The sequence below is a fragment of the Carcharodon carcharias genome, chromosome 6, assembly GCF_017639515.1.
Source record: "Carcharodon carcharias isolate sCarCar2 chromosome 6, sCarCar2.pri, whole genome shotgun sequence".
NCBI lineage: Eukaryota > Metazoa > Chordata > Chondrichthyes > Lamniformes > Lamnidae > Carcharodon > Carcharodon carcharias.
Genome location: NC_054472.1, coordinates 65,903,317 through 65,917,770, shown reverse-complemented (window position 1 = coordinate 65,917,770; position 14,454 = coordinate 65,903,317).

Here is a 14,454-nt window from a genome sequence, read left to right as displayed (position 1 = left end):
TTCATGGCCTCCCTCCTTATCTCTGTAATCTCCTCTAGTCCTACAATCCTCTGAGGTCTTTCTGCTCTTCTAAGTCTGGCTTCTTGCGCATCTGTTATTTACATTGCTCCACTATTGGCAGCCATGTCTTGAGCTGCCTTGGTCCTAAACTCTGGAATCTCTCCATCTCTGCCTCTCTACTTCTCTCTCCTCCTTTAAGAGCGCCTTAAAATCTACTTTTTTTTTGTTAATTCATGGGCTGTGGGCTTTGCTGATAAGGCCAGCACAAAATGCCCATCCTTAATTGCTCTTCAGAAGGTGCTGAACCATCTTCTTGAACCGCTGCAGTCTGTGTATTGTAGGTATACTCACAGTGCTGTTAGGGAGGGTGTTCCAGGATTTGCACCTTGTGATGATGAAGGAACAACACTCTATTTCCAAGTCAGGATCGGTTGTGACTTGGAGGGGGACTTGGAGATGTTGCTTTTTCCATATGCCTGCTGTCATTGTTATCTAGCTGCCTTTGACCAAGTTTTATGTCACCTGTCTTAATGTCTCCTTATGTGATTCACTGTCAAATTTTGTTTGATAATGCACCTTAGGATGTTTCATTATGTTAAAGGTGCTCCACGGATACAAGTTGTTATTGATGTTTTGATGTCTTGAGCAATTAATTCTCTGTTTTTGTATTGCTGAAGTGCATGAACATCATAATAAGCATACAATGAATAAATTAAACTATCACATGAAGAACTGACAATGAACATAGAAGTAATAGGCAAACAATTCAAAAAGCTAGCATTAAAATTTAGATTCATTGGCACTGCTTTGTGAAAATGTTGCTGCAGTAGCAAGCAGGGCCAGACAGTGCAACAGCCATCTGTTTGATAGTTATCACAGCAAATGAATGCTCATTAAAGGCAGTCCCTGCAGCTATCACTGAAGTGTTATAGGTCAGTAACCAGCTTCCTGGGCAGTGTAAATCTTTGCATGTACTCCTCTCTCATTAAGGATTGATTGTCACTTGTTGGGCTTTCCCACCTGCCTCAGAAATGGGTACAAGTGGTTGTGAGCCTCCTGCCCTGCCAGCTTGCGTGAGACATAATCTGGCAGATATTGTAGCTGTAATAGCTTCTGGCATATTTTACCTATTGTCATGATAGAAGGAGCCGGGAAATGCTGGGCACGTCATGCTCGACAGGTGGGAATGTACATGGCAAAACAAAACTCTGATCTGCCCACAGTGCAGGTTGCAAGCCTCATATCCCAAATTGTGGGGATTTGGGTAGGTCCACCTTTGCATTTAAGGGCACACCTGTTTAACTGGCAAACCACAGAGTGGTCCACAGTTACTCCACCAAGGGGATCACATAGCCCTTCCCAGGCCACTCACTCACTTTTCCAGAACCACTTTATCCAATTCAGGGTCACAGGGAATCAGAGTCTGCCCTGATGGGGTACACCCAGACCAGGATGTTCACTCACATGCGCACCAAGGCGAAATTTAACTGGAGCCAATCCACCTAACCAGCGCATCTTTGGAGGGTGGGAGGAAACAGGGGCACCCAGTGGAAACCCATGTGAACATGGGGAGAATGGACAAACTTCACACAGACAGAAGCCTGAGGTTAGAATTGAACTCAAGTCCCTGAAGCTGTGAGGCAGCAGCACTAACCACTGCACCACCCATCCTTCCCAAGCCAAAGGAAACAAAATTATGTTCTTCTTCAGCTCTGAATTATTAAGGATTTTAATAAGCTACAGATTCCCTCAGTAATCAATTTATCTTACTAAGTTCTGGTGCCTTTCTAAGAGCTTAGACAAAACTTAAGCCATCTTGCAACTGCTGGAAGTTCCTTTTAAGTCCTTGCGAATGCATAAAAAATGGAATATTCTGGGAACTCCTCAGAAAAGCATTTTACGTAGGAGGGGTGAGTGAAAGGTTTGTCCACTGTTCCTCAATAAGGATTTGCAATGCTGGTTAGAGCGGGTGGAATTCAGTTGAAACTGGGCTCTGGCTCTCTGCTAGGTGATGATGCACTAATCTTGCATCTCCCTAAAATTTCAGATTAAATGAGGGAAAAGTTGGATATTGGGCACGGGAATTACAATGTGCGCTTTAGTCATGCCTAGTTCATTCTAGATACAAACTTTAAGGAGCCTTCTCATTTACATAATTACAGAATGAAGCCAGTCCAAAGCATGCTGTTAAACAGCTGCATAGCTGAACAGAGGTCGGTCTTGAAAAGCCAGCATGCTAGTCTGCTTTACTTAAAGCAAGCCTGCATCTCCTGAAAGCAAAGTGTATTTTGACTTGAGCAGTTGCTGGAGTTCTTTGCAGGAATTACTTGGAACTACAAAAGGCATAGAAATTGTGCAACATGGCTGAAAAGCCTGCTTCAAGCTTCTCTGATGCAGCACTGGATACCTTGGCACAGGAGGTGAGCAGGTGCAGACAAATCCACTACCCAGAAGGGGCCAGGAGGCCCTCCAGACAAACTTTAAAATGCAATGGAAGTAAATCACCATGGAGGTTAATGACAGCAGTGTGACCCTGAGGACCTGAATGCGGTGCCGAAAAATTTCAATGATCTCAGATGAGTGGTGAAGGTTAGTTAATGCGCTTCAGCAACTTCGCTACTACCCTCAGACACTACTCGATGCACCACATCCCCATCACTTACCTGGCAAAATTCTCCATCAATCACAACTCATACCTAATATTAACAGCTTCATCTCACTCTCATACACAAGGCCACACCCACATTTCACAGCTTACACATATGAGTCTTAACTGCCCTCTGAAATGGCCTATCAAGGCACTCAGTTGTATCAAATCGCTACAGAAAAGATGGATAAGAATAACATTGGATGGAGCATCTGGCACTGACTTTGGCACCAGAAATGATAAAGCCACTTTCTGTTTGGTAGACTTTGCAAAGTCTTCCTCACTAGCATCTGATGGCATGCACCAAAATTAGGAGACCTGTCCCAGAGACTAGTCAAGCAACAGTTTGACAAAGTCATACTCACAGAACCATCCCTTACAGCCAATGGTCCAGGCACCATCATCACCATTCATCACCATTGCTAGGTATGCTCTGCCCCCCTAAGAGGGCATATCCAAAAGAGGTGCAGCACAGTTGTGTATAGTCTGGAAGGAGTGGCCTGAGAATCATTAACATTGATTCCTGGCCCCATAAAGTCTCATGACATCAGGTCAAATATAGGAAAGGAAATCTCTAATTGATTACCACCTAATTACCACCCTTAGCTGATGAATAAGTACTCCTCCATGTTGAACACAGAGCCAAAAGCATCAGCCTACTTGGTGGGGCCAGGCAGGGCTGCATGTTTTTACCCCGGTAGAGGAGACAGTGCTCGCCATCATTGGAGCAACCATCTCTGAGGCCATGGCCAGCAGCAGTGCTGAAAAGATTGAAGATGAATATATGTTCCTACCTGATCCTCCTGATAAGGTGAAGGGGATGCATAGAAAGAAAAGGAGAGGAGAAATGTCTAAGGGCGATGTAGACTGAATGTGAAGTCAGGAACTTTGTTCACACGAGAATTTGTTGTGGGGCGGTGGTGGTGGGGGGGTGGGGGGGGCGGCGGGGGTGGGGGGCGGTGGGGGGGAGCGGAAGCAGTGGGGGCGGTGGAGGCAGGGAAAGAGGTGCTCCTTTTCCTAGATTTTTTCAGACTCCAGAAAAGACAAGCTGCATACCAGAAATAGAGGGCAACCTAGAGACAGTGGTGAGAGTGTGAAGTGCTACAGGGGTGAGTCTGTGGGTTCAGAGCATTCTAACAAAAATTAAAGTATGAGGTAACAGGAAAAAGTGTAATCAGAGTAGGTATAACATTAATTGAAATAACAAGAATAAAAATATAAGCACAAGCAGGACTAAAAGGTTTAATTAAAATTCAAGTAAGAAATTAATTAATTAATTATTTAAAACACAAAAATGATGGCATGACAGGTGATGTGTTACAGCTGTAGTATGTGGGACTGGTGGATGCCAGTGCGATTCACAGCAACCACACCTGCAGTAAGTGCCTGTGACTCAAGGGACTTTGATTCAGAATTAATGAGCTTAAGCTTAGCCTTCAGACACTGTCTTGCGTCAGGGATGGGGAAGTTTATCTGTATACTTTGTTCCAGAACACCCCTTTGGCTAGGCTCTTCTGATTTGGTCCATGGTCAGGGGCAGGAAGGCATTACTGCGAGCAAAGCAGCTATGGGAACTGAGAAGGTACAAGTGGAGGAGACTCAACCCTTGCAATTGTCCAAAAGGTTTGAACTTCTTGTAGCTTTTATGGACGAAAGCAGGGGTTGCAGGGTGGATGAGTAAACTACCAATGACACCATGACACAGGGAACCATTCAAGTGGGAGTCATCACCAGTTTGTGTCACTGAAAGTCAGCAGTCTTCCACCAGCCATTCTGCAGTCACTGGGGTAGCACTGTGCACAAGCACTTGAACAAAAAAAGATGCATGGAAGACAGGTTTTAAGGGAATGCACAAGCATAATTGGTTGACTTTTGAATGGAAACTGGGGTGATTTGTTTGATAAAGTTTGTTTTGAGTGTTTGTTTTGATGTGGCTTTTATTTCAACTTTATGCCCAAGAGGTAACAGACCTGAGAGTAGTTAATGATTCCTTTATACAGTGCTGGTTAGTGATTCTCCCTGCTAGCCAGTAACAGAAGGATGATAAATTGTGGCTCGGCTGTTGAATGGGGAATTGGGGTTGTGTTCATTAGTATCACAGTTGGATGAATTGATCATGCACAGGCCCAGTCAGGCGAGGGGTGTGTTGGTTGTCTCCTTATCTTCATCCTACCCCCTCCTGATCTTCTCCCTACTCTTCCTCCACCTCATCCTCTTCTCCTCCTGCTCAGTTGGTCTCGGTCTACCTAGTAGTAATGATGTGCCTTCATGATGGCAAGGTTGTACATGATGCAGCAGACCATGATGAATCGTGATGCACACTCTGGCAAGTACTCCAGGACTGGCCTAGGCAGCAGGTGCATGGTTTAAGCATCCCAGTAGTCTGCTGCATGACATTCCATGTAACATCATTATTTGCATGCTGCCCATGGATGGTTAGATTGTGTATCATAATGAAAATTTCTTGGCATCCATTAATAATATTTTTAAATGTCAATTGCATTAAATAGAAACTTTGGCATTTTTTTAACATTGGATAAAGTTTGTGAGCCATGAAATTTTAAACTTCAATGAATTTATCAAAGTTTCCACTGGAGTGCATCTAAAATCATGATAATTTTTATGTTGCTTCACTGAAAAATAAACCAGCTTTCTTTTCTATATAATTAGCAATATAATTATTTTGCAATGGTTACATAATATATTCTGTTTTCATCCAATATTTTTTCAGAGGATTGCCATGTAATAACACATCATTTGTTATTAAAGCATTACATTTTGTACCAAGGCTTAATTTTATCTTAAATCTTATGGATAGGTAATATCTCCTGCATTTCAATTCTGAAAGGGAAATATATCCAATAAATTGTCAAAATGAAATTTTCTTGAATTAGAAGTCAAAATGAATAATTTGTAAGAACCTATAAACCACAGAATTCACACACACATAATTTGTGCAGATCCACCATAAAACAATAAAAGTAACATTTGGTGGCAATGACTCAAAGAGAAGTGACATTTTAAAGCTGAATAATGGAAAACTCGAGGGACAGAATTTGATTACCTTTGTGTTATTGATAAACAGCCTTGTCCTATAATGTGCAGAGTTAACAGTATTTAGTGGCATGCAAACAAAGCTGTATATTTTAATACATTTATTAGCAGCTGCTTCCTTATTTGTCATCACTAACAATGTTTTACGCACAGTCTTTCAATGCAGCAGAATAAGAGCAATCAATAGAAATTTGTATTTTGTTGTGCAGATCTTGAATACAATGAAACTATTTCTTAATTTTGGTGCACAGGTTGTTTCTGGCCAAGCTTATACCTACAAACAATAGCTTGACCAAGGAAATGCAGGCAAAAACATATAAAACCAGCCTTCAACAGTTGCATCAAATATTTTAAAGAAACAGTTCACATCTGCAACAAAAAGGTTGCAAATATTTGTTAGCCTTCCCAAAATCTGAAAGAAATGCCTGGCAAAAGCAAATGGAAGGCAAAGCAAATATGGTTTCAGGAAAAAAAATTATATGTACAACTCAAATGGTGGCGCAGTATCCCAAACTAAGAAACAGATCTTCATCTTTGGATCAGAAGCCACAAGTTGGGCAAGTTCCAAATGTTGTGTTTCTGACTTCTAAAAGGCAGTCCATTCAATTGGTATTTTGGGCTCTAAGATTTGGGTATGCACTGGAGTGAAAGCTGTGGTCGCCTGAGGCAGCAATGGAGACAGGCAAATGGTGAGGCTCACAAATTAGAAGGCCCACCTCCATTTACTGGGACATCAGCCCAGTACTATTGTTAGGACCTCTATTCATTTAACCTACTGCCACCCCCATGTTCCCTGCATGCCTCCATGCCCATCCATGCCCTTTCTAATCTCTTACGCCTGCTCCATTCCATCTCATATCTCCTATGCCTCCCATGTATCTACCATGTCCACTCACCCAGCACCAATTCTTGGAACTCAGCCAAACATTCATTATGAGGGCATTTGGCAAATGCACCAACAGAAGCAGGCTGAACAGATGGCCATTCAGCCCTGTGGGGGGTTGTTTGCATAGCTTGGAGGGGACTGCTAGCTTTATTTGATTCATGAGCTTGTAATAAATTTATCTTTCTTTGAAAGGTTTTTTCACTGTCTGTTTGTTTATTTAGACAAGATTAGGAAGTAAGTGGATTGCAAGGTTTCTTCAAAGGGACTTTCACTGTCTGTATCTGATTGAACATTTTAAGAGAATACAAGAGGGGCAATTTTTTTCAAAGGAATTTTTGAGTGGCTCATTTGTTTTGTCCCTTCATGAGGTTTGAAAGGCTTGCCAGTGGTATTATATGGTTCATTGGTTGTACACCCAGTGCATACTGGAATAGCGCATCAATGGCTCAGCAGATGTTAGGAAATAAAATCAAAATGAAAATCAAACCACATGGTTCCCTACATACATTTATATCAGATTTTCCTTATTGTAAACTGCAGAAGAGGGCTTTATCCACTGGAGAAAGCACTCACATCATCTGACCCCTAACACAGTGCTGATTAATTTTATGCTTTCTTACCTTTTAAGAGCAAAGTCCTAGTAAATTGTTAAACACCATTACAAAAATTTGCAAGAGCTTTTAAACATGGCTGCCAAAAGTTTCCTGACTCCACAGCAGGTTTCCCCAAGGTTCACAAACTGGCTTACCTGGCATAGCACCCAAAGCCTTCGTAAACCGACCTACCTTCATGAAGGTAGCAATGACAGGGAAAATTGAATTTGCAGCAAATATTTAAATAGCAAACCCATCCTCACTTTGTGTGAGCATCAGGTCACAACCCATCACTTTTCCCAACCCAGTGAAAATGGCAGGCAGCAGGAATCAGAGAGAAAGTATAAAAATGTGGCCTGCTTATCTCCCGTTTTTGCCCTCCCAATGTTTTGTTAGCATCAGGAAGCAAAACTTTAGCCCAGGTATTTGGTGGCTGAGAACATGGAAGCACTGCTGCACAATTGGGTTCAAGTATGGATGTCCTAAGCATTGTTCTAAGGCACCCAGAAGACTTGCATTGTGAAGAGAGCTGCATCACAAATGCTTGCTTTATATCTAATTGAAATGAGTTCTAAAGCAAATTACAAAATTCCTGATGGAAAAGTTGGAAAATTTCACCTTTAATAAATTAAATAATTTCATGATCTCTATTGAGGCTTCCTCATACTTTGTACAATTATGGTCTTATGCTGTTATTTTTTCCAGCTGCAAAATGGAACTCATTAGAATTGGGCAAGAATTAGACCAAATATCTAATTTCCCAATCTGCAGTGATGGGTCCAGTGAAGTGGATACGAAACCTATGGACTGAATCTTTTATATCTGGCATTTGTTTTGCTTGTTGTCACTAGAATAAAATTCACGTTACTACAAGTAATCCCCTTTTTTAGTTGACAGAATCTTGGACTCACATTTCAATGGGATCACAATTCTTTTGGGAATAAAATAATTTGGCTTATCCACACCATAGGCAACCATTCCCACCCACTCATCAGTACTGGCGTGAAAGTATCTTTGTGGTTGAAATGTTGCTACATATTTTAATGTTTGTTTTAAACGTTTCTGCTTAAGCTTTAACCCAGCCATTGCTCTGTTTAAAACGAACATTTCAGCAAATGTATTAATCAGTGCATAGCCAAAAATCCCATAGCAGAGGTCCAACCCTGTAATTGTGTATATTTTAATCCAATTGACTATACAAAGTTTGCAGGCTTCATCAAGTCACAATAACGTACACTATCTTTGCTACGTCGTAGCATATATGTTACTTGAAAGTATGTACATTGGGATTTCTTGCAGCTCTGTACATTTGCTTAGTGTTACTGATTAACACAGATCATCCCTTAAAAGAATCTTAGGCCAGGCAGGAAAAGGTGGAACAAAAGTTTGTCAGGCTGAGATAGGAGCTATTTACCTAATTATTAAAATTGCACATTTATCTCCTGATTCGGACTGGTGATGTATGGCCCTTTACCTTTTCCATCCTCTTTTTCCCTCTGGCAGTCCAAACTTTTGATGAGAAGCAGCTGTTTAAATAACCAATGTCATATGTAACCCTTTCTTGCAAAAGAGTATGGAAATTTCGATACTTCATAAAAATACACTTGCATCAAGATATTTGGTAACAGTACTATAATCAACATCAATGGAGCCAAAAAAAAAATTGACATTATGGCAATCAGAAATTCCCTTAACATTAGTATCAGCAGGTGTTTGCTAACTTGTGATGTTGTTACAGGCCCCACAGTTGAACAATGAACGCATTTTCGGTGTGCCTGTGTGTTAAAGGATAAGTCAACTATGGCTGAAGAATACTGTTTATTGCACAATAGAAGACAGGGTAATTATTGTGATAATGTCTGCTCTGTTAGCACCAGGTCCAACATTAGATGAAACTTCTAGAGCATTGAATAAAAGCAGCTAGCAGAAAAAAAAGCACAGCACAATAATGGCTGAGGGCTGGGTAATTTAATTTTACAAAACAAAAGAAATATTCAGTTATTTACAATAATATTTCACTGTTAAAAACAAGATGCACAAGGGATGGTATATGAATATATGGTAAATAAAATATATGGATATTAGGAGCAGGTATTTTGAGAAACATACGTTCTCCCTGTTTTAATCAAACCTATTGTAATGAAGTTTGTAAGAGCAGCAGGTTATCGTGCCCAATATGACTGCTTCCTCAGCATTGGTATACATAGCTAAATATGTATTTGTACACAGCCCCTTACATCAACAAAATTACAAATAATAGATTGAAGCAAAGTGAATTTTCCACTGTTTATTAGTCAATGAATTATGGAACACCATAAAAATTATGAGCAATAACTTAGCAGGTGCACACATAATTACTTCATAATTATGCACCAGCAATAAAAACTGTGCATAATTGCTTTCATGTCATGCTATGTAATCATACTGACCATTAACAGACTGGACAACATGAAAATTAATACCTTGTCCAAGTGGTCATTCTTTATGAGTGAGATTAGACAATGAGTGCTGCTGGTAAGATTTTTGACCCTGAGGCTTTGCAGCTGAGGGAAATCCCATTTTCATCTAATGTATACACATACAAAGATTATGTTTGGAATCACTGGATCACTTATCAGGAGCACAATTTTGGTTGATCTTTCCTCTTCCCAACCCTGGGTGGGATCAGCAAACTGAGCATAGATGTATGCTCCTGGTCCATATGTCTGTGTATTTCCTTTTAGTCCATTTGGTTTCTGGATGTTTGTTTTCATGAGGGATGAAGTATTTGAAGAAATTTAAATGTACCCAATGGGCTTTTATCAATGATGGTGTGTTTTCAATGTAGTGAAGCCTATAATAGATAATTAGATCTTTATTTTATTTCACCTCAGTATAGCTCCTGAGGACTGCCCATGGTGGACTCTGGGTGAGTTGGCATGGAGGGTGTAATGTCAAAGGGTGTGGTTGGGGGGCATGCATTGGCATGAGTTGGCACTAAATTGGCATAGGGGCTATAAAGGGCAATGAGGGTTGTGTAGATGGGCCTATGTTGGCATGGAGGATATGGAGGGCCATGGGGGGTGTGGGTAGAGGGGCATGGGTTCTCTAGCCATGATTGAATAGATAAGAATGGAACCAGGAGAGTGCAATCCCAGTCAACAGGGTAAATGTGAAAAAGAGTCAGAGGAGGATGGTTACATAGAATTACATAAGATACGTGGTAGAGAAATAGGCCCTTCAGCCCAACCAGCGTATGCTGGCATTTATGTTCCTTCTGAGCCTCCTCCCATTATTCCTTAGTTAAATCTGCCATTATAGCCCTCTATTCTCTTTTCCCTTATATGATTATCTAGCTTCCTCTTAAAAGCATCTAAGCTATTCAGTTGAACTTTTTCCTATGGTAGCAAGTTCCACATTCTCACCACTCTTTGAGTAAAGAAGTTCCTTCTGAGTTCCCTATTGGATTTCTTGGTGACTATCTTGGATTGATGGCCTCCTGTTATGCTCTTCCCCACAAGGAGAGACATTCTGTCTGTGTCTACTTTATCAAAATCTTTCATAATTTTGAAGACCTTAACTAGGTTAGCCCGCAGCCTTCTATTTTCAAGAGTAAAGGGAGCCAGCCTGTCAACCATTTCCTGCCATATCTACACATGCACTTCTGGTATCATCTTTGTAAATCTTCTCTGCACCCTCTCCAGTGAGCACTGCTGCATGTATGTCCAGACCCAGGTTTGACACAAGTTTAGCATAACTTTCCTACATTTTAATTTTATTTCTCTAGAAATAAAGCTTAGTGCTTGGTTTGCTTCCTAAACTGTGGCACCACTTTGAGTGATCGATGTTTTTGTATTCTGTGAACCTTTTGTTCCTTTACCCCACCTAGACTCACACCTTCCAAGAAACAAGTGACAGCCCCATTCTTCCTACCAAAATGTACTACCTCACATTTGTCCGTGTTGAACTTCATTTACCAATTATTTACCCATTCTGCAAGTTTATTGATGTCCCCCTGTGATTTGTTGCAGCTCTCCTTGGTATTGATTATCCATTCCACCCAATTTGATGTCATCACAAATTTAGAAATTATGCTTTTGATTCCCAATTGCAAATAGTTAATGTAAATTTTGCAGAGCAGTAATGCAAGCACTGATCCTTGTGGAATTGTTAATGTAACTTTTGCAGAGAAGTAATGCAAGCACTGATCCTTGTGGAATTGTTAATGTAAATTTTGCACAGCAGTAATGCAAGCACTGATCCTTGTGGAATTGTTAATGTAAATTTTGCAGAGCAGTAATGCTAGCACTGATCCTTGTGGAATTGTTAATGTAAATTTTGCACAGCAGTAATGCAAGCACTGATTCTTGTGGAATTCCCTTTCCCATCTTCCAGAGTGATTTTGCCACTCTGAGTATCTATCCTTTGCTCCACCTCTTTTCTTTCTGTTTCATGAACAGCTGGAAATCAATTCTTCCACTTGTCCCCTGCCTCCACATTCTCTGAACTTATTTTTAGTCTATTTTGGGGCACTTAATAAAAATTCAGAAAAATTACATCTACTATATTACTATTGTCTACTCTTTCTGTTACCCCTGAAAATATTGAAATATTGAAAATATTCAATCAGGCTGGTCAGACAAACTTTCCCCTTTTAAAATCCAAGCTGACTTTTCATTATTATATTTCTCATTTCTACGTGATCTGTTATTGTCTCCTTTAGTAGGGATTCCATTAATTTCCTACCACTGATTTTAAGCTGATTGATCTATAACTCCCTGGGGATGTTCTATCTTCCTCTTTTGAATACCGACACTACATTAGCTATCCACCAGTCTTATGGGGCTACAATCTGTTCTAATGAATGATTAACTATGGACAAAATTTTTACCTTGGTGGATGGGTGCACGCCCGACATGCTCAAGTGTAAAATGACTCACGTTGATACCGGGCATGCGTCCCAATGTCAACACACAGTCACACTATATTTCAGTCGCCGGGCGCACGCTGGAGTCAGCTGCATGCTCACTGACAATTGAAAGGCCTATTAAGGCCATTAGCAAGGTAATTAAAAGAAGGTTTTCGCTGCCCATCCAACCTTACAGATGGCGGGCTGGCAAAAAGGCCAAGCGGCCTTTGCACTTTATAGGAAACCTCATCCACGGGCGGGATGAGGTTTCCAACATCAAATAAAAGCAAAACAAAAATTTAAAAATTTTAAAAGTTAATTAATAAAATGTCCCTGCTCATGTAACAGAGTCACATGAGGGGATAGGTTTTGAATCACTTTTCATTTCTTTATTTTCTTTAATCACTTCATCTCCCTGAGGCAGCTCCGTGCCTCAGGGAGATTCTTAAGTGCGCCCTCTCGCACATGCGTGAATTTCGCCCTCACTCCGCTCGTCCTCCTCCCCCCTCCCGCACATGCAGTGCTGAGCGCTACAGCTCGCGTTTCACGCTGGGCGGGCCTTAATTGGCCCACCAGCGTGAAATCACCTTCTGGCCTCGATCGTGGGCAGCAGTCAGCCTCCCGACACCCTCACCCGCCCCCACCACACCCGCCCACCAAAGGCTAAATTCTGCCCTACGTAAGCTAATGCCTCTGCTTTATCTTTAAAAATACTTGATGCAGTCCACCTGGGCTTTATCCTCTTTGAGTTTGAGCAGTTTATTCAATACATCCCTTTTTTAAATTTTAAATGCACTTATTTCATTGTTCATCTCATTATTCAATTTCAAGTCTACCTTTTCTATCTCCTGGGTAAATACCAAAGAAATGTTTTTATTTAATATTTCTGCTATCTTTCTATTATTACTTGTGGTATTATAGTTTAATAGTTTAATTCCCATCGCAGCCTTCCCTTATTTTATTGGCGTGCCTGTAAAATATTTCACTATTTTGTTTTACTTCAAAGATTCTGTACTGGTCAAGAAGAATGAGGAGGGATAGTTTATCTTTGTCACAGCCAAATGGGATATCATCTGTGACTTTGATTTCAGAAGTTGCGGTACCATGGCAGGGATGAAAATCTGACAGGGAGGTCAAGGGTTTTTTGAGAGAAAGGGCAATGATGCCAGGTTTGAAGAAGACAGGGTCAACACCTGAGGATAAAAAGTCCTTAACAATATAAGATAAACATGGGAGCCAGGAATAGAAATTGAGTGGTAAGCATAGAATAGGGTCAAGCGAGCAGAAGTAGTTCTCATGAATAAGATGAGCTTGGGAAAGGGCTGAGGGGAGATAGGAGAGAAGCTAAAGAAAAATGAAAGTTCAGGGTTAATGCAGATGGAATCCTTAGAAGAGGTTTGGCTCAATGTGCTACAGGGGAGGAGGGAGAAGCAGAGGTCAATCTTAGTGATAAAGTCCAAACATTCCTTATAATAGTTAGTTATTGGGCTTGAGGGTGGTGGAGACAGAGGAGATGGGGTTAAGAGGACAGTTTGCTGTGGAGAAAAGAAGCTGGGATTTAGCTTTGCATTCTAGGGCTAATCCTGGAATAGTGAGCAAACAAGAGTTGGACCGGCTAATACTTGATGTGGCCCAGCCAGATCTGCTGGTGAATGGCTAAACTAGTTGTCCACCATATCCACTTAAGCCTGCATCCCTTAGACTTAAGGAAGTGGAGATGAGGGCAATACTGGGGAAATAGAGCAAGATACAATTATGGTTTAACTGAGACTAGGGCATCAAAGGTAGAGGTGATGATGTGTTTGAGCAGATTGATTAACTACAAAAATCTCATGCTGAATGGAGGGATGGATGATAGAAAATTGAGACTTTGAGAGTGTAGTTGTCAGTGAACAGGGGGAGTTTTTTCAGAGATGGATGCAGAGGGAACTGGGGTTGGAAGTTGGGAAGAGTATGGAGGTGGAGTGTGGTACAGTTCTTGGAAGTGATCAGCGAAGGTCATAATTGTACATGGTGGAAGCAATGAGAATATGTGAGCTATGTGCAAGTTCAATGGGGTGACCATGAACAGGGGAGTTCATATGGAGAGAGAGATTAATTGAGGATAGGAGGGCAACGAATTCAGAGTAAAGAGGGAATGATAAGGTGTGATGAAGTTTAACTCACCAAAGGTGAGAAGTTGCCAAGTGCAGAGGCTAAGGGAGGAAAGCAGTAAAGATACCTCAGTGAGAAAACTTATGGTATTAGGTTGGGCTGTAGAGAACAAGCATTATAAATGAGAGATGAATGGGGAGGAACAAAGTCAGTTGTTCAAAGGAGGAGAAAGTGCCATCATTCCTTAACCAAGTTTCTGTCAAAGCCATGATGTCAATGCAATCATCCACAA